Source organism: Lithobates pipiens, unplaced genomic scaffold (genome assembly GCF_037356315.1).
Source record: "Lithobates pipiens isolate NorthernLeopardFrog02 unplaced genomic scaffold, aLitPip1_a1.2 Scaffold_8, whole genome shotgun sequence".
Classification (NCBI taxonomy): domain Eukaryota; kingdom Metazoa; phylum Chordata; class Amphibia; order Anura; family Ranidae; genus Lithobates; species Lithobates pipiens.
In genome coordinates this window covers 231,937,815-231,960,338 of record NW_027507903.1, presented here as the reverse complement: position 1 = coordinate 231,960,338, position 22,524 = coordinate 231,937,815, and positions in this window count along the sequence as shown.

Sequence of the window (22,524 nt, the reverse complement as noted above, 5' to 3'; positions counted from 1 at the left end):
GCACCATAAACACCTCTGTTTGTGTATGTAATATAAGGCATGTATAGGGTCGAACTTGGTGATATTAAAATAAACTAGTTCTAGAGATTTTAAACTTATCTTGTAATTGTTAAAAGGATTTTAAAAAGCTGATGTATATTATGCCTTTGGATTCCCATTGTTCTATGGTACACAATTTAGTGACTTCCAACGGAGTAATGTTGGGTGAATGGTTCGGCCCCCAGCATGAGTTCGGGCTTAACATTGGCTGTTTGCCCATTCAGCAAACATCCAAATTGTCAGGGAATTCAACTGTTTTCTCTGCCCACTGAACAACCACAATGTAATGTGCTGTCACACAGTGCATTGGAAGCCCTTATTGCCTGAAGAAATTAAAGCTTTGCCCAGTCAGGGCACATAGCACTGTCAGAGCCATGATTGGACACTGTCATGATGACTCTATCCAATCATAGCTCATTTCTCTTAGTCCCATCCAACACTATAAAAATATTCTTCCAATGCCATATGCAGTGTGATAGTGGCATGGAGAGAGATAGAACAGGGCTGTACAGTGCTAAAGTGGGCTATTGTGAGTCTATTGTGAGTGTAAAGTATAATTTTAGTGTAAATCTAGAGCAGTGTGAGTGTAATATGACCATTAATGTTTACTTTAGTGTCATTTTATTTTATCACGGCAGGTTTCCTGCAGTATATTTCAGTGCGTTTCTGCATGTTTAATGCAGTATGTTTTAGTTTGTTACTGCAGATTAAATGCAGTATATTGTTGTGCGTTACTGCACGTTTGACGCAGTATATTTCCGTGTGTTTGTGCACATTTACCACGGTATATTGAAATGCGTTGATGCATGTTTAAAGCAGTATATTTCAGTGCATTGGTGCATATTTACCACAGTATATTGCAGTGCGTTAGTGCACATTTAACGCAGTATATTTCAGTGTGTTGGTGCACGATTAACACAGTATATTGCAATGCGTTAGTGCACGTTTAACGCAGTATGTTTCAGCGTGTTAGTGCATGATCACTGCAGAGAGGGGAGAACACTGGTAAACAAATTGGCAGTCATGTTCCAGTTATGTTCCCCCAGCCACAGCATATTGCCACGTTGGCTCCAGTGATGATGCAGTTGAAGGGGATGATGCTGATGAGGTCACTGGTGCAACTTGTTAACCGAATAGAGCAGAGGAGGAAAGTGAGGCTGAGGCACAACCCCAATGAGGCAGCCATCATGGAAGAGCAGAGAGCAGCCACTCTATCCCACCAGATTGTGGAGCTGCTATATCCTGGCCCACTTCCCACAACTTAGCTGTCTGGACCCTTTAAGCACATGTGCAGCTGATTGCACTATTGCAGTTTGCAAATTTTACCTTAAGCAAATCAAGCATGACAAAAACACCAGCAATTTGGGTACCCCATGCTTGACAAGTCATTTAACATCCCACCACTCAGCCCATTGGCAAGAGCACCTGAACGCCACACAAAAGGGACACAATTCTGCTCACCTTTCTGGTCTACCCCCACTATACCTCATGACCTCTTAGCAGCCTCCATTGACAGGGATGATGGTATAGAGAAGTGTGTCACAGGTCCTTGCACGTCTGCCTGTAGCACACCACCAGCTGACTATAGCAGGCACATTTCTCTGCCCCATCTGCTGAAACATGAAAAAAAATACAGCCACTGCCACCCACATGCCCAGTGTCTAAATTCAAGCTTGTCAAAGCTGCTGGCTTTTTCTCCATGCCAATGGCTGCTGATAAAGATCCATGCACTGTACTGTCACCATTTGAGGAGGCGACAAGGATGATGAACCCCAATGCATGCATCAGTGACACAATCCCTGTTGTGACTCTATGTGGTATTACAGTATGAACAGGGCACTCGAGGCAGAGCAGGGGGTTGAAGAGAAGGACTTTCTTTCCTCTCAAGGCTTTATGCAGACACCGTTCTTGCAATGCCACACAACACACAAGGAGAGGGAGGAGGAGGAGGATTCTGGCAGTTTTAGAAGCATTAAAGCAGAGGAAGACATACTTCAACAGATGGTTTTCTGTCCCCAGAACCCTTGGGAGTAGTATGCGGCTAGCAGGAGGCAGTTCCATATACTGTAATCCTCAGTGACCATTAGTACTCTGCTTCTTATGCCTCTGCAAACTTGCGGTGCATTGCCTCCCTCATTATTTAAAGCCTACAAAATGACCCAAGAATTTTGGTTGGCAACCCTCCTTGACCACCGTTACAAGGGGAAAGTCTCAAAACTCATCCAGTTCCCACAGAAGGAGCAAAAAATGAAATCTCTTGAGGACATCTTAAAGAGGAGTTTATGTAATGCCTTTTCAGACTCGGGTAGGTTGCAGTCTCATGGGAAAAAAGTTTTGAGGCTTCTGGTCAAGAGAGAAGTGGTGGAGAAAGGGGCCACCTCACTGATGCATTTCAACATTTTTTGTAATCCTCGGCGTCCAGGGCTGTCAGTTCCACATTCTATTGGCAGCATCTGCATTATATGGTGGGAAGTTATCTAGGAGCAGAGGTTTCCAGTTGATAATCCACTGGGTTACTGGGTCATGAGAATGGACCACCGGCCAGAACTTGTCCAGTATGCAACTGAGCTGGTGGGATGCCCTGCATGCTTTCCGCATGGGCATTTAGTGCTGTCAGAGGTTTTGTGACAGATAAGAGAGGGCGTCTGTCCACAGACCCCGTGATCCAAACTGAATCAACCCTGGATTAAGAGCAGCTATCATTAAGTGCTTTCTGGCTCTTGAATTTCTGAAAGACTGTCTAGGCTGCCTAGCTTTGTGATTTCATCTTGAAGAAATGTTTTGATGTAGGTTTCATGGGCACAATTAACACCCAAGGACCAATTTTTCCGCACCTGTTTGATAGGTGCATATCATTTCAATTTTTGACAGCAAGGCCACATCTTGCTTTCATCAAGAGTACCTCTATAGAGTTATAGTGTGAAGGCACCACCGACACCCAAAGACCAATTCTTCAGCCACTGTTTGGTCAGAGCATATCATTCAAATTTTTGACAGCAAGGCCAATTCTTGCTTTCATCAAGAGTATCTGTATAGGGTTATGGTGTGAGGCCACCACTAACACCCTTTTTAAAGGAATGTTTCATTTTTATTGTTATTTTTAACTTTTATGGTTTCAATTCAAGCATCATTAAATTGCTGTTCATTTCAAAACAATGCTTTTACAAACTTTTTTTTCATTGATACATGTCCCCCAGGGCAGTACCCATATCCCCATAACCATTGTATGCCCAATTACTTGCATATAATCCTTCAAAATGGGCACTTTTGATTTTTCCAGTTTGGGTCCCATAGACTTCAATAGGTTTCATTTTTTGGTTCTGAATGTTTTGCGATGTTCGAAAGTTCTGCCGCAAACTGAAATGGGAGGGGTGTTGGACCCATGTCTACAACAGAGTATCATTTCCCCACAGAGGGGTGTGTATAGAGAATCCCTCATAATTAAGTACATATTTTACCATGTCCAAAATTTTTGGAATCATTAACCACTTCCCACCCGGCCAATGCATATGTACGGCCGGGTGGGAGCCGTCTACTTCTGATAGGACGTTCAGGAACGTCCTTCAGAAGTAGCGGGATCGCGCGCGTGCCCGCGCAGCGGCGCGATCCCGATGTGCTCGTGTCACCCGGACACGGCACATCTCAGATCGGCAGGAGGGCTCTGTGATTGGCCCTCCTGATCACATGACGGCTGTGTCCAATCACGGCCATCATGTGATGTAAACAAACAGCCGGTTGCTAGGCAATCGGCTCCTCCTCTCCTCACACAGAAGTCATCGCTGAGGAGAGGAGAGCAGATTGCTGCAGCCGGCTGGTGATCAGTGAGTATGAGCTGTTTTTTACAGCTTTTTACTCACTGATCATCAGTCTAGTGTCAACACACATCACCACACAGTACAAACACAGTCCCCACACATGTCCCCAAAACATACATGTCCCCAAATAATAAAAACACATGTCCCTAATAATAAAAACATGTCCCCCACATATGTCCCACTAAAATCACATGTCCCAATGATTATCTGCACACATATGTACGTGATCACCTGCACACATATGTACATGATCATTTGCGTACATATGTCCGTGATCACACAAACCAATTATTATACACTTAACAGATTTTTTTTTACCAAAAACATGTAGCAGAATACATTTTGGCTTAAATTTATGACAAAATTTGATTTTATTGGATTTCTTTTAAAAAAGAAAAAAGAAAATATTGTTTTTTTTCCAAATTTACGCTTTTTTGCACTTATATCGCAAGAAATAAAAAACGGAGTCGTGAATAAATAACACCAAAATAAAGCTCTATTTGTGCGAACAAAATGATAACAATTTCATTCGGTTACAGTGTAGCATGACCGCGCAATTGTCACTGAAAGCGCGAGAGCGATGAAAGCTGAAAATTGGGCTGGGAAGGAAGGGGGCGAAAGTGCCCTGTATTGTAGTGGTTAATAAAGTAGGAAAATACTTAATATTCAGTAACTGGCTTCTAACATTGATACCACTCTCACGACACCCAAAATATCTTTCATAGGTATATGCATGGGGTCTCTATTCCCATCTACAAGGAGACCTGTTAAATGTTGAATCTGAGCAGCCATGTAATATAGTCGCATTTTAGGGAGTGACAATCCTTCTTGAACTAAGGGTCTTTGTAAAACTTCTAACTTCACTCTTGGTGATCCTTCCATACCAGCTCCTGAGATAAAGCAACAGCGATATTAAACCAATGCTTGGAAATCCAAATGGGAGCATTCTGTAACAAATATACTAATTGGGGGAGGCAGATTATTTTAATTAAGTTGGTGCGGCCAGCCACAGAAAGTGGGAGGCGGTTCCAACTTTTTCACTTAAAGCACAAGCTACTAATCACTGGGGTCAGATTCAAGGTCAAATAATCCTTGAATCTGGAAGATAAATTAATGCCCAAATAGCAGAATGCATCCACAATTTGAATCAAACCTGCATGATCATGCAGGGGAGCCCTTAGGAGGTCTAATGTGAGAAACCTACCTATCCCAAATTATATCTAAACCTCAGAAATAGCCAAATCTATATAATAAAGGCATTAAACTAGTTAAGGAGGTCATAATATCTCTTAAAAATATTAAAGTGTCATCAGCATATAATATACATTTTCCCCAAATGAGCCTTATTTAAAACCAGCAATCTCATGGATTTATGTACTGTGAGTACCAAATGTTCAATTACCAGGGCAAATGACAGGGATGAGCATGAGGATTTCCTCTGGCTACTTATGACCTGAGCATGTAAGTGTCCCACTTGTTCACCTTCCATAAACTGTTTACAATTAGAAAAATAACTTCTCTGTTCTGCTTTCATCAGAGAAATATTCCTCAATGCATCTTGTGTTTGAGTCAATTTAGCTTGAAGTAGTGGACTGGGATTCAGAATAAATTCTGCTTCCACTTTGAGCACTGCCCCTTAGCCCTTGTACAGACGGTCGGAGATTCCAACGGAATGTGTCCTATCAGACCGTTTTGTCAGATATTCCGACTGTGTGTGGTCTCCAATGGACTATTTCCGTCTGAATATTTGACGGACCAACTTTTCCAACTTGCCGGTAAAATTTTCAGACAAAATGCTCCGATCGGACATACTCCGATCATGTGTAGTGCCACGCATGCTCAGATCAAATTCCTAGACCAAAGCTATTGGCTACTAGCCTGAACGCAGTCCCGTCGTAACGAAATAACGTCATCACGTTATGTACAATCAGATTTTCCGACAACTTGTCCGACCATGTGTATGCACCATCACTTCCGGACCTCTTCCGGAATTAATCTGTCGGAATTACTCAGACGGATTTGGTTGTTGGAATCTCTGACCGTGTGTACAACGGATAAAAGGTCAAATTATCACTGTTTAGATTTCACTTTAACATGGGTTACTTCCTTAATGAGAAGACCCCATAAGAAAGCTTTGAGGGAGTCCCACACAGCTGTAATCAAGGTCAATTCCTTATTTAACCAAACTGGTTCCGGCTTTGAAAATAATGTAAGCTAAAATGGATTAAATGTCCAGTCAATCAATTTGGGTTGATTACCAGTATCGGTTACTATTCACAAAGGAGAATGATCTGATAAATCACGTGATTGAAAATTGCATTCCAAAACAAGCAGAATGAAATTAGCTATTTACCAAAGCCAAATCAATTCTGGATACGATCATAAAGGTTTTAGAAAAAACATGAACACTGAGAATCAAGGATGAATAGACTGCCATACATCTATTAAGTTCGGAGATAATTTTGGCTAACACTGAAGAACTTGATGTGGCAATAGTCAGGGCTGGGATTCTATTAACAAGTGTGTGCGTCACAATATTAAAATCATCCATTAATAATGGATGAACTCCTTGTTTGCCCATCCAGAACTGAATAAAGCATTCTAGCACCTCTGATGTATACCCTGTTTCCCCCAAATTAAGACCTAGCCTGATTGTTGGTGATGGCTACAATATAAGCCCTACCCCCAAAGTAATCCCTACCCTGAAAATAAGACCTACGAGGACTTTAACTAGGGATTATTTGGGGTGTAGGGCTTATATTGCAGCCATCACCAACAATCATGCTAGGTCTTATTTTTGGGGAAACAGGGTATGGAGGAGGGATATAAACATTTCCAATTATACATGGCATATTATTGATCAAGGCATAGATGAATACATATCTATGATGGCCATCTAATTAAACCTTTTTGCATACAAAAGGTGTGTCCTTATGATACCTACAATCCTTGAATGTAAGGTGTAAAGAGAGTTGTATGAAAGTTGGTATTGGGACCTACGTATCAAATGATAATTATCTTCTGTAAGCTTTTAAAGGGGATGATAAGGGACTATATACTGTACAAGATTTTAGTAATAACAACAGTATCATTACCAGTAATCAGCATGAATTCATGAAGAATCATTCTTGCCAAACCAATATATTAACCATCTATGCGGAGGTGAGCTGCCATCTACTGCCGTTTACTGTACAAAGTAAGGTTCGTTGGCACGGACCATAGGATGAGTACATGGATTGAAAGTGGAGTGGCTACAGGGGCGAGTTCAGAGGGTAGTGATAAATGGGGAGTACTCTGAATGGTCCAGGTGGAAAGTGGAGTCCCCCAGGGTTCTGTCCTGGGATCAATCCTATTTAACGCATTCATAAGCGACCTGGAAGAGGGGATAAACAGCTTAATCTTTGTATTTGTGGACGATATTAAGCTAAAGAGGACAATAACTTCCCTGCAGGATGTGGAAACCTTGCAAGAAGATTTGAACACATTATAGGGGTGGGCAACTACATGGCAAATGAGGTTTAATGCAGAAAATTTTAAAATAATGCATTTGGGTGGCAAAAATATGAATGCAATCCACTCACTAGGGGGGGGGGACCTCTTGGGGAATCTAGAATGGAAAAGGATCTGGGGTCCTAGTAGATAATAGGCTCAGCAATGGCAAGCGATGCCAAGCTGTTGCAGGCAAAGCAAACAGAATATTGGCATGCATTTAAAAGGGGATTAACTCCAGAGATAAAACGATAATTCTCCCGCTCTACAAGACTTTGGTCCGGCCGCACCTGGAGTATGCTGTCCAGCATCTGTCCTCAGGAAGGATGTGCTAAGACTGTAGAGAGTACAGAGAAGGACAATAAAACTAATAAAGGGTCCGAGGGACCTTGGTTATGAGGAAAGGTTACGAGCACTGAACTTGTTCTCTCTGGAGAGGAGACACTTAAGAGGGGATATGATTTCAATGTACAAATACCGTACTAGTGACCCCGCAAAAGGTCATAAAACTTTTTAGCAAAAGGGAATTTAATAAGACATGCAGCCATTCACTAAAATTAGAAGAAAAGCAGTTTAACCTTAAACTGCGTAGGGAGTACTTTACTAAAAGAGCGGTTAGGATATGGAATTCTCTTCCACAAGCAGTGGTTTCAGCAGGGAGCATCGATAATTAAAAAAAACTATTAGATAAGCACCTGAACGACCAAAACATACAGGGATATACAATGTAATGCTGACATAAAATCACACACATAGGTTGGACTTGATGGACTTGTGTCATTTTTCAACCTCGCCTACTATGTAATAATGTAACTATGAGCCTCCTAAAGACAGATTATCATAATGGTCTCTCTTGTGAGGGGATAAAATAGAATCTTGCGCTTAAGAGGCTCCCATAGATCATAAATATTACAAGAAACAATAGTAAACCTCTGTTTTTTTATTAACATAAATACAAAAAGAAAAAAATGTAAACAAAAAAGAAAACAAGAAAAAAATAAAACTAGCAATGTAAAACTAAAAAGGTTGGAGGTCAACCCTTATCCGATCCCCACATTGAAACTTCTCATCTCGCTTAAGACAAGTTGATACAGTATATACAAAATCATACTCAGAAAACAAGCACTAATACATAGTAACCTCAAAAATAATATAGAAAAAAAAAGGGAAACAAATAACAAGCTGATACATAATATACAAAATCATACTCGGAAAACATGAGAAAAGAAAGGATAGGCTTTGCGCTATGGAGACAGTGGTTGGAAATCAGAAGAAACCAAAACTAAAAACGCTTGGAAGGGAGGCTGCCACTACCAAAAAACTCCCAACTAAATGGGTAGAGAAAAGCTGTATGAAAATGAGGAAGTAGTTACGGCGCTCTCCTATGCTAGTGGAATAAATCGCTTGCTGTTCATAGATGAAAATTGCATGACATAAAAATCGCATATGGGTTGGATTACCACTATTCAACTTTCTCAAGTGTTAGTGTTGCTGAATCGCAGTGTAAATAACATATATTGGTGCAAAAAAAAATGTTCAAACTCAAATGCAAAACTTATATAACAGTGAAAAAAACATAATAGAAAAAACATACAGTGGTGTGAAAAAGTGTTTGCCCCCTTCCTCATTTCCTGTTCCTTTGCATGTTTGTCACACTTAAGTGTTTCGGAACATCAAACCAATTTAAACAATAGTCAAGGACAACACAAGTAAACACAAAATGCAATTTGTAAATGAAGGTGTTTATTATTAAAGGTGAAAAAAAATCCAAACCATCATGGCCCTGTGTGAAAAAGTGATTGCCCCCCTTGTTAAAACATACTATAACTGTGGTTGTCCACACCTGAGTTCAATTTCTCTAGCCACACCCAGGCCTGATTATTGCCACACCTGTTCACAATCAAGGCATCACTTAAATAGGAGCTGCTTGACACAGTAAGGTCCACCAGAAGATCCTTAAAGCTACACATCATGCCGAGACCCAAAGAAATTCAGGAACAATTGAGAAAGAAAGTAATTGAGATCTATCAGTCTGGAAAGGGTTATAAAGCCATTTCCAAAGCTTTGGGAATCCAGCGAACCACAGTGAGAGCCATTATCCACAAATAGCGAAGACATGGAACAGTGGTGAACCTTCCCAGGAGTGGCCGGCCGCCCAAAATTACCCCAAGAGTGCAGCGACGACTCATCCAAGAGGTCACAAAAGACCCCACAACAACGTCCAAGGAACTGCAGGCCTCACTTGCCTCAGTTAAGGTCAGCGTTCATGCCTCCACCATCAGGAAAAGACTGGGCAAAAATGGCCTGCATGGCAGAGTTCCAAGGAGAAAACCACTGCTGAGCAAAAAGAACATCAAAGCTCGTCTCAATTTCTCCACAACACATCTTGATGATCCTCAAGACTTTTGGGACAACATTCTGTGGACCGATGAGACAAAAGTGGAACTCTTTGGAAGGTGTGTGTCCAAGTATATCTGGCGTAGAAGGAACACTGCATTTGAGAAAAAGAACATTATACCAACAGTAAAATATGGTGGTGGTAGTGTGATGGTCTGGGGCTGTTTTGCTGCTTCAGGACCTGGAAGACTTGCCGTGATAAAAGGAACTATGAATTCTGCTGTCTACCAAGAGATCCTGAAGGAGAATGTCCGACCATCTGTTCGTGTACTCAAGCTGAAACGAACTTGGGTTCTGCAGCAGGACAATGATCCTAAACACACCAGCAAGTCCACCACCGAATGGCTGAAGAAAAACAAAATGAAGACTTTGGAGTGGCCTAGCCAAAGTCCTGACCTGAATCCTATTGAGATGTTGTGGTATGACCTTAAAAAGGCCGTTCATGCTTGAAAACCCTCTAATGTAACTGAATTAGGACAATTCTGCAAAGATGAGTGGGCCAAAATTCCTCCAGGAGGCTGTAAAAGCCTCATTGCACGTTATCGCAAACGCTTGGTTGCAGTTGTTGCTGCTAAGGGTGGCCCAACCAGTTATTAGGTTTAGGGGGCAATCACTTTTTCACACAGGGCCATGATGGTTTGGATTTTTTTTCACCTTTAATAATAAACACCTTCATTTACAAATTGCATTTTGTGTTTACTTGCGTTGTCCTTGACTATTGTTTAAATTGGTTTGATGTTCCGAAACACTTAAGTGTGACAAACATGCAAAGGAACAGGAAATGAGGAAGGGGACAAACACTTTTTCACACCACTGTAAACAACTACTGTGCAAAAAGTGCTAAGGTGCTATTGTGTGAATTGGTGCATCCAGTGCCTGATTAGCTTACGTTCACTTTGCATAAACAAGACTCTTTTATAAAGTGCATCAAGAAACCTGTTCAAATTTTTTAAACCAAAAACAATTGAAAAAATGACAATTGTAAAAAATAAAAATAAAAAATTGAAAAAATAAAAGTTTTTGTTTGGAAAAACAATCCTCAAGGAGAGTACAGTCCCTCTGAAAAAGTTTTATTCTTCCAAGAATTTTTCATAAACCATCAAAGTGCCTCGTGCTCAGTGCCTTGGTGTATATTGAAAAGCAACCGGTGCGTTATCCATGCGTGAAGCAAATTGCCGCACTCACCAGCTCCCCTGCCCCTGCTGGGGTTAACTTGCCTCCACAGTGTGAGCCCCTGTGTCGCTATGTAAAGCTGGTCCGGTGTGCTGTTCAATTGTTCCTCATTTTCTCATATGAAAAGAGATACAGAAACTTCCATAGTGCAAAACTGTATTACAAATCAATGCCTTTATTGTAAACGAACAAGTGGCTACTCACATATATGTAGATTAAAACGTTCGTATAGTCACAAGTAGTAAAAACACCGCCGCCGCCTTATGAGAGAGAGTGTGTACGCTAGGCCATACCCTACGCGTTTCGTCATTGGACGTCATCTGGAGCCACTACTTGTGACTATACGAACGTTTTAATCTACATATATGTGAGTAGCCACTTGTTTGTGGCAACTATACATGAGGACAACAACTTATTTAATTCTATATATTACTTTCAAATGTTGTGCCCATCCTTGCTCTTGATGAGCTTCCACACGATTTATTTGGCCCGGCCTAGTGTTACTAGTGGAATAAAATCTTTCATCACCATTAGTAAGACCTCATCTGGAAAACATAGTTCAGTTTTGAGCACCAGTTCACAAAATAATATTGAGCAACTGGAGAAAGTGCATAAAAGAGCAACCAAACTGATAAGAGGCATGGAGGAGCTCAGCTATGAGGAAAGATTAGCTGAACTGAATTTATTCTCTCTTGAGAAGAGGAGATTACGGAGCAATATGATCAACATGCATAAGTACATAAGTGGTCCATATAGTGAGCTTGGTGTAGCATTATTCACTTTAAGGTCATTACAGAGGACAAGGGGCACACTTTACATCTGGATGAAAAGAGATTTAATTTCCAGAGGCTTTTTCACAATGTGGGCTGTGAAAATGTGGACTAAACTCCCTCAAGAGCTGGTTCTGACCAGCTCAGTAGATTGTTTTTAAAAAGGCCTGGATTTTTTTCTAAATGTACATAATATAATTGGATACTAATATTTATAGGTAAAGTTGATCCAGGGAATATGCAATTGCCTATTAGGGGATCAGGTAGGAATTTCTTTCCCCCACTGGAGCAAATTGGATCATGCTTCTTGCCTTCCTCTGGATCAACTGTGGGTTTATGAGTGTATATATGGAGGTTTTCTATTTGTGTGTGTGTGTTTTTTTTATTTTTTTATGTTGGTTTAACTGGATGGACTTGTGTCTTTTTTTCAATCAGATTAACTATGTATCTATCTGTTGATAGGAAAGGTGAGGGCTCAATGCGGTGAGTGCTTTTTTCCTAGTCTGTGATGGTGTGGGTAACCTAACACTCTCCAGTGGTGAGCGGCTGTTTCCAGGATATCCCAGGTGGATGGAGTTGGATAGGAAGGGCCCTGATTGGTTGATTTAAATGCACTGCTTTCTGCATTAGGAGCTTTGGAGCTGGTGAATGCAGTATTGCTCCCAGTAACAAGTGGTGTTGAGTTATCTGGATGGTGGAAGTCATAAACAGACACATTGGATCTTAACAGAACGTTTACGTATTTAATTGTTTTAATTAATTTACACATGCTTAGTGGATTGCTTCACTTTTGCTTAACCACATTGTTTTATGTCATTTCACATTGTGTTTTATGTGATATTTTATTTTTGTTTCACTGAGGTGCTGAATTTTGTATTACAGATTGCTCTTGGGGTTTTTATACTTACCTGCTGCTAGCTGCCTTGCATAATTTTAGCGCTGACTTACTATACATACAAATTTTTTTTCCTCACTACATGAATCCATTTTATGTAACTCGACATGCAGCTAAAACCTCCTTTTCTGCAATAAACCAGAGTGGATGTATTTTTAAAGCTTCATTCACAAAACAGGGTGGATGGAAATATTAAGAAAAACAGATAACATACATATAATTAATATACTGTATGAAATATACATAAAATACAATAGGCAATTAGTAAACCAGTAATACATTCTTGCTAGCTACTATGTATGTTCACCCAATCTAGAAAAATAGCTGCAAGCACTTTTCACATTCCCATATAGGTGTGCATAATACAGGATCTCACAAAAGTGAGTACACCCCCTCATGTTTTTGAAAATATTTTATTATATCTTTTCATGTGACAACACTGAAAAAAATTAGACTTTGCTACAATGTAAAGTAGTGAGTGTACAGCTTGTATAACAGTGTAAATTTGCTCTCCCCTCAAAATAATTCAACGCACAGCCATTAATGTCAAAACCGCTGGCATCAAAAGTGAGTACACCCCTTAGTGAAAATGTCCAAATTGAGCTCAATTAGCCATTTTCTCTCCCCAGTGTCATGTGACTCGTTAGTGTTACAGGATCTCAGGTGTGAATGGGGAGCAGGTGTGTTAAATTTGGTGTTATCATTCTCAATCTCTCACACTGGTTACTGGAAGTTCAACATGGCACCTCATGGCAAAGAACTCTCTGAGGATCTGAAAAAAAAATTGTTGCTCTACATAAAGATGGCATAGGCTATGAGATTTCCAAGACCCTGAAACTGAGCTGCAGTACCATGGCCAAGACCATACAGCAGTTTAACGGGACAAGTTCCACTCAGAACAGGCATTGCCATGGTCGACCAAGAAAAAGAGTACACATGCTCAGCATCATATCCAGTGGTTGTCTTTGGAAAAATAGACGTATAAATGCTGCCAGTATTGCTGCAGATTTGGCAGGGGTGGGGAGTCAACCTGTCAGTGCTCAGACCATAAGCTGCACACTGCATCAAATTGGTCTGCATGGCTGTCATCCCAGAAGGAATCCTCTTCTAAAGATGATGCACAAGAATAACCAAAAACTGTTTGCTAAAGACAAGCAGACTAAGGACATAAATTGCTAGAACCATGTCCTGTGGTCTGACGAAACCAAGATAAACATATTTGATTCAGATGGCGTCAAACATGCATGGTGGCAACCAGGTGAGGAGTATAAAGACAAGTGTGTCTTGCCTACAGTGAAGCATGGTGGTGGGAGTGTCATGGTCTGGGGCTGCATGAGTGCTGCTGGCACAGGGGAGCTACAGTTCACTGAGGGAACCATGAATGCCAACATTTACTGTACCTACTGAAGCAGAGCATGACCCCCCCCCTTCGGAGACTGGGCCGCAGGGCAGTATTCCAACATCTGCGGGGCATCCTCAAATGGAAGGTGGAGGAGGGCAAGGTCTCTAACATCCACCAGCTCCATGATGTCATCATGGAGAAGTGGAAGAGGAATTCAGTGGCAACCTGTGAAGCTCTGGTGAACTCCAAGAGGGTTAAGGCAGTGCTGCAGAATAATGGTGGCCGTACAAAATATTGACACTTTGGTCCTAATTTGGACATTTTCACTTAGGGGTGTACTCACTTTTGTTGCCAGTGGTTTAGACATTAATGGCTGTGTGTGGAGTTATTTTGAAGGGACAGCAAATTTACACTGCTATACAAGCTGTACACTTACTACTTTACATTGTAGCAAAGAGTCATTTCTTCAGTGTTGTCACATCAAAAGATATAATAAAATATTTACAAAAATGTGAGCGGTGTACTGACTTTTGTGAGATACTGTATATCCAAAAACTCAATCAGTGTGCCATGCAACATTCCCCTACATGATTGATAATCACAAACATTTTTTATAAAATAATAAAAATTATAACTATAAAAATATATATTCCACAAAATACATTCCATGTATCAACATCCATGTATAAATAAAGTGACAAATATCAAATTCATGCAATATATGTGCATATAACATTTTGTGAAAAATATGTACTGTATTTATCGGCATATAACACACACTTTTTCTCCCTGAAAATTGGGTGAAAATAGTGTGTGAATCTTATACGCCGATACTTGCATTTGGGCTGCCTCAGAGGAGAAGGGGAGGGGGGCAGGACAAGTGCCGTCAGATTACATAGAGCGAGAATCTCCTCGGCAGTAGCTGTAATATGTAGTCCCGTCTCCTGGACTGGCATTGGAGATGGGCAATGGTGAGGCTGCAGATGAGCACTGATCAGGCTGCAGATGGGCAATGGTGGGGCTGCAGATGGGCACTGATCAGGCTGTAGATGGGCAATTGTGAGGCTGCAGATCGGCACTGATTAGGCTGCAGATGGGCACTGATCAAGCTGCATTGATGGGCAATGGTGAGGCTGCAGATGGGCAATGGTAAGGCTGCAGATGGGCACTGATCAAGTTGCATTGATGGGCAAAAGTGAGGCTGCAGATGGGCACTGATCAAGCTGCATTGACGGGCAATGGTGATGCTGCAGATGGGCATTGATCAGGCTGCATTGAGGGGCACTGACCCTTATTTTGCTTAAAAGTTTTTTATTTAAAATTTAAGTTCTTTTCTGAAAATTCCCTCTTAAAATGAAGGTGTGTGTTATGCACAAATATGGTAATTATTAATCAATCATATGTGATCCATATAATGAATCCTGTGAAGTAATGCCCGATTGCCATCTACCAGATTCACATGTGCTTCTTATTCCAACTGCTGCTTGTAGTGCTTGGTAATCACTTGGTGTATCACCTCACCACACTTGTGACCCCCCCCCCCCCCCCTTTTAGGTGTTATCTCATCTTATTCAACATGACCTCACAATTAGGTTTGGTCAAATACTTTAGCTCATCCCCCACAGCTATTACCCTTTTGTATAACTTGACCCTCCCTCCTAGATTGTAAGCTCTAATGAGCAGGGCCCTCTGATTCCCCCTGTATTGAACTGTATTGTAATTGTACTGTCTGCCCTAATGTTGTAAAGCGCTGCATAAAATGTCAGCGCTATATAAATCCTGTATTATAATAATAATAATAATAATAATAATAAATAGTGCTTTTTAGCCTTTCCAGAGTTGGGGTGTAAGTAATCTAGATCTCCTCATTCCTCCTTCTTTGTGCTGCTGCCTCATAACATGCCAGTGTCATCACAGAGCAGGAAAAAATGCCAATAGTGCTTATTTCATAAAAATGATTTATCTTTATTAAAATACTGAAGATATCTACTCACATTTAACTTTGGGAGGGCTGCAGGATGATACGGCGCCTAGACCTAGTGGGGAGTTACTGGCTTATGCAGCTTTTGCGGTGTCACAGAAATACCAAATAAAGAGTACAAAGCGTGTATAGACTGGTGCGCTGGAAGCACCAGGAAAATGTGTGCCCGCTGTACTGTATCGATTAAAGAAAACCTGTACTGGTACGGTGATTTGCGTAATAGAGCCGCCCTGCCGCAGTTTAACTGTGATTAAGAGAATAATTTTGATTTTCAACTGTATAGAGGAATATAGCGCAGCACATTGATTGATTGAGTTTTTGGACAATGGACAATTAGGCTGTGCATAGCAGTAAAAGATTCATACCAGCGATGCTGCCATTAGCAGATGTAAAGAGATCCAAGTCCCTATCCAACATGTGCTCTGATAGCGGGTTCCTTCTCTCTAGTCTCTAACATGCAGTCTGAGTGCCCAGGATGCACACGTTCTCTTTTCTTGAAGACTGAAGGATAATGGGAACTTTTTTAAAGCTGAACAGCTTCTAGGTTCTGCAAAAAAAACTTAAATTTACCACCAGCTCCATCTTGTGGTCAAATCTGATATTACAGGTGGAACAACTTTTTAACTTACTGGGCACTTATACCCCCTTCCTGCTCAGGCCAGTTTTCAGCTTTCAGCACTGTCACAGTCATGCAACACTGTAGCCAAACAAATTTTTATATATATTTTTTCACGCAAATAGAGCTTTCTTTTTAATCACCACTGAATTTTTTATTTTTTCCTAAAGAAACAAAAAAAAGACTGAATATTTTGAAAATATTTTTTTTTTCATAGTTTATTATGAAATGTAGCAAACAGGTAATTGTTCTCCTTCACTGATATGCATTGATGAGGCTGCACTAATGGTCACTGATGGGCATTGATAGGCTGCACCAGTGGGCACTGATAGGCACTGATGGGATGGCACTGATGAGGCAGCACTGATGGGCACTGATAAGTGGCACTGATGGGCACTGATGAGGCGGCACTGATGAGGTGGCACTGGTGGGCACTGATAAGGAAGCACTGATGAGGCTGCACTGATAGGTGGCACATATGGGCACTGATAGGTGGCACTAATAGGCTCTTATAGGTGGCATTGAAGGGCACTGGGAGGTGGCACTCATGGGCAGCACTGATAGGCGGCACTGATGGGCACAAATAAGTGGCACTGATGGGTACTGATAGGCACAGCTAGGCAGCACTGATAGGTGACACTGACAATAAGACACTAATTGGCACTAATAGGTGGCACCGATGGGCACTGATAGGTGGCACTGGTGGGCACTGATTGGCAGTACTGGTGGGAACTGATTGGCATCACTGGTGGGCACTGATTGGCAGCACTGGTGGGCACTAATAGGTGGCACTGGTAGGCAGTGATAGGGTGTACTGACTTGCAATGATTAGCAGTGAAAAACAGCTAATAACTGGCATCTGCTTACTTCTGTGATCAGCTGTCATTGGCTGACATCTGATCATATGGCAAAGGGCCATGATGTGATCAGCCGAGTCCAAAGGACTTGACTTCACAGAGCGTGCCGCAGAGGACGCCTATTGACACCCTACTGCCACTGGAAGCCCACACTGTAGCCGTATTTTGGCTATAGTGTGGGTGGAAAGTATTTAATGAATATCACTGCTGGAGGCAGAACACTTTATATTGAAGGAAAGCCATCAAGTTGGATATAAAGCCCCTTCAAATTGACAGGTGTCAGCAAGTAATTTTTTTGAATCCTTGAAGTTTAAAAAAGTTTAATTAAAACATAGCAGATTTGTATTAAAGACTTGAAAAATATGCAAATTACTTAATAATACAATAATTCATAAACAGGTTATTATTTTCAAGGAATACTATCTGAAATCTACCTATGTTATCTTATACTAAAAAGCAGCCTTTTTCTACAATAAAAGGAACAATCATAAAGGCATTTTCCAAGAAGGTGCAATACCTTTGTGGGGTCACAGCTTCTTGCCAGAAATGCTAGTTGTTGCACATTAGAAAGTCCCTACATGGTAAAATTATGCTTAAATTAGGTCATTTATGGTCATCATGACAATTCATATCACATGATTAGCAGACAAAGAGGGCTATTGCCACAAATATGCTTTAAAGCAGTAGTAAACCTCAGCCTATTTTTTTGTTTAACCTGCAAGGGAAAGACAAAATGTGCTAGTATGCATTGCATACTAGCACATTATGAAATGCTACCTTAGAATGAAAGCCCTCCAGCACTGCGCTGTCACCACTGAGAGGACTTTCATCTTCACCTGGTCTTCCTCCTAGCTATGACTAAGAACCGTGTTTGGTGTGAAACATGTCAGCGGCTGTGCAGTTAGTCTGTACATTAGCCTGGATTTTAATCATATTTTTGCAATAAAGTTGAATACTTTGGAGTGCGACTATCCAGCTACATTTTTTCACTTTGGTCTTCCTTCTAGGTTCACATCCTCTGACCTTCTGATTGGTTGTGCCACGATGATGTCACTCCCACACATGTACATGTGAGTCACAGACTGCGGCATGGAGCTCCGTAGGGATGGCACAGGTATACCATCCCTTCAGAGTGCATGCGCCAGTGATGTCACCGGCTGCATGCAGTGTGAATATCTCCATGAAGGTTTAGGAGATATTCACTGTACCTACAAGTACGGTGAGTCTTATTATTACTTCCACTTTAAGGTCAGTATTCATTTTCACTTTTAAAAACTACAAATTCCAGGGAATGTACTAACTTTAGGGTGACCTTAACAGAGATCCTAATGTGTGTAAGGTAGCATAAGAACCTGTTTAGCCATAAATATTGGATAATAGTATATGGCATCAGGGATATGCAATTAGCGGACCTCCAGCTGTTGCAGAACTATAAGTCCCATGAGGCATAGCAAGATTCTGACAGCCACAAGCATGACACAGGCAAAGGCATGATGGGAGTTGTAGTTTTGCAACATCTGGAGGTCCGCTAATTGCATATCCCTGGTATATGGGGTAATGCAGGGCTGCCATCAGAGCAGTGAAGGTTTTTTCTAATGGGTATGGGGCTAAATATTTTAGGATGAGTCCTGGTTGTTGTTAAAGTTCGCCATGCTGTTTTTAAAAAGTGACAACGGGTGAGGAAGAGGATCCCCCTATCACAGAGAAGGGATTACTGGAAGCGGGAGATGGGTGCATAGGAGCATGTTATATGTTGGTGAGCTTAAAATTTAAGGGCAGACAGAACAACTGTTAGCCCACGTACACACGGTCGGAGATTTGGCAACCAAATCCGTCGGATTTAGTCCGACGGATTGTGTCCGAAACTGTTGCATACACACGGTCGGGCCAAGTTGTCTGATTTAGCGGTTGCCAAGAACGCGGTGACGTAAGCCGTGTACGGCGGGACTAGAAAAAGCAAGTTCAGCACCACGTCCGGCACCCTTTGGGCTCCTTCTGCTGATCTCGTGTTTTAGTAGAAGTTTGGTGAGAGATGATTTGCGCTTTTCAGATTAGTGATTCAGATCGCTACCGCTCTTCAGTTTGTGCTTGTCTTTGCGTATCTGATAATCAGTGCGTGCAGTCATTAAGTATTTGCTTCTCATTGTGGACTATATCTTGGTATAGTACGCTTTGAAAGGCATTTTTATTGTCTGCTTGCTTCTGCTATTCAGGTCGTCCTTTCAGGCCTTGCTGTTTATCGGTGCTTTCTGGTGTTCGTTCTGACCAGGCGACCGTTTTCCAAACATGTTTCGTCTACGTACTCATCGTACAGTTTGTGCTGTGCAGGGGTTCTTACTTTGACTTTGACACAAGCCCAGTCCATGAACAGGGAGGGGAGGCGTTTGTGGACCAAGAATTGGTTGCGCCAGTGTCACAAGTTCTCCCACATGCCTTTGCTCCGTGAGATCCGCGAGAATAATCCTGATCATTTCTGGATTATTCTCAGGATGACGGACCCCGTTTTTCACTGTCTGCTGGCTTTGCTCACCCCTTATATCACCAGGCAGGATACCTGCTCTGCCCCTTTGTCCTCATGCAGATTTGCCTCACTAACTTCCCCACCATGCTCTTCTTGGCCCCTAAAACTATAGTCTAGTCACTTAACAATGTCTTTTGGCAGCTCCATAGTATTGCTTTCCCCTAAACACCCCCTAAAATCTCTACAAATGTGATGTGTGTGCTTCAATTCATGCAAAGTGACCTTTTTTTGTTTTTTTGGAGTTGTGCCAAACTCATTAGGAACCCCCCTCTCCCCAACTGCTACCTCTGCTGATAGCAATCTTCTATCTGATGACTTGACCCAACCCAATACACACTCTAAATACATTTATCATGATCACATTTATGGACAAATTTACCAACATGTAGTGTAAGGGCCTGCCTCAATACTTTCAAATGCTATTTTTATTTTTTAAACACATTAATTTTCTTGCTGTGTAATAGCAGAATGTCAAAATGTCCTTCCATTTTGTTATTATGACACTTCTTACCTGTCCGGTGGGCTGCCAATAGTGTAACTAAGGAGGGGCTTCACAAAGTATCACACATTATTTAGGCATTCAGCTCTCAATCAAGTGGAGAGCGTTACCTGTCCTAAACATCCCCCCCTCATTTTTTAGCAAGGGCCCATCAGATGGGGGGGTTATGACTCTCATAAGGGGACCTTATACTTTAGGCTTTAAATACTCATTTCAAAAAATGTTATACAAATTTTGCCAAAAAAAGTGGGTGTCTAATCTGCATGCAATGTTGATTTGTCAAATTACTAGTTTTTTTTCTTGTGTCACTACACAGTGTCCTTCAACGCCACAGGAATGGCAGACTGTGGCCTCCCACTTTGCCAGTTTTAATAAAGTTGTGCCTTTTTCACCAACAGTGCAAACCCAAGTTCAGAGCGAGATGAGGGAACAGTCTCTTCTTCAGATAAGCTTATTATGTTGTGGGTCTGCTACACACACACCTTCTTTTTGTTAACTAATGTGTAGTGCATTACTGATCAAAATCATGCTCATTTTCAGCACCATGGCAGGAAAATGGCATGATTGTCCAAATTTACACTTCACTGTGGGTGTTTTTTACTAAAGGCACATCCACTATGCACTACAAGTGCACTGCAAAAGTACACCTGAAACTGCATTTGGAGTGCAAAGTGGAGTTGCCCTTATTAAATCGCACTCCTTCTCCGCACAAACTCAAATTTCACTACAAATACATTTTAAGCCCAATGAAAAAGGAAGCCACACATTGTTGAGAATTCAACTTTTTAATACAAGCACATTCATATGTGCGTTTATTAAAGGTTTTTACAACAAACCAAGATATTTTGGGTATCCAAAACGAGTTTAATCATATTTATTTTTTACTTGTTTTTTTGTGTAAACAGGCATGTATCAAACCGTAAAATACAGAACACAGGAACTTATAAAGTTCAACTTGGAAAAGTGAAGACAATATCAGACATGAGTATGTACAAACTGGGCTGATATTGCCTTCATCACATGGGGTGTGACCCCTGAAAAATCCAAATTTGGAAGATGCACACAGTGTGTCAACATGTGCTAACTCCCATCATAGGGGATCAATGTACATGCTTTGGGGCTGCAACCCCTTCATCTCAGACACTTTCCACAAAACATGTACATTGATCCCCCATGATGGGAGATAGCGCATGTTTACATACTCTGTGCATCTTCCAAATTTTTAATTATGCAAAATACAACATTTTTATGTTAAAAAGCAAAAATAAAACCCTATCTAGTTTTTTATTTTTCACACTCTCCCCAAAACATCAATGATGTTCTTCATTTTATTTTTAACATCATTGATGTTTTGTTGTACAATTTCCAAATCCCTATTGCACCCCATTATCTCCCCGATCAAGATCTGGGCACTTTCACTGGTAAAACGGAAATCTTCCTCCACATCACCAAGAAAAAAAACAAAACAAACACACCATGTAATCCAAATATGGTGATATATATTGATGAGCTTACCGGAAGCTGTGTTCTCTGACACTCACCTGTTGTGGTGACAATTTGTCCAACCTCCACGATCTCTCCTTCCTCCTCCTCCTCCTGCTCCTGCTCCTCTGTTTCTTCTTTTGGAAGTTGCCCTTCTTTGGGAGGGGTGTGGTCTCTGGTGTCCTCATGGTCCCTGGTGTCCTCATACTTGCCGAGTCTTCTCTCCCCTATGAGAATGTAAACAAAGATTAATTAGCACACAGAGGGCAGAAATAGGAATATGAAACATTGCTTGGAAGTGTTGTACAATTGTGTTTTTGGGCCGAGTTACAAGGTGAGAACATTATTGGGGCCACTTTGTTAAGCTGGAATACTTCCCTGCAGAACGATGTTTCATACGAACGAACGAAACCATGACCTTGAAAGTGGCCATTTTAAAATGCACAACATGAAATCAAAGCACATGGAGCATGTATGCAAGCAAGAATAATCATAGGAACACACGACAACTACTTACTTTTTTTAAGAACACGCTTGATCCTTAGGTACTGCTCATGCTCCCTCAGTTTCAGGTCTGACCAGCGTTTTCTCAGTTGATCCTTGGATCGGCGTACCCCAAAATTCTTCAGAAGACTCTACATAACTTTA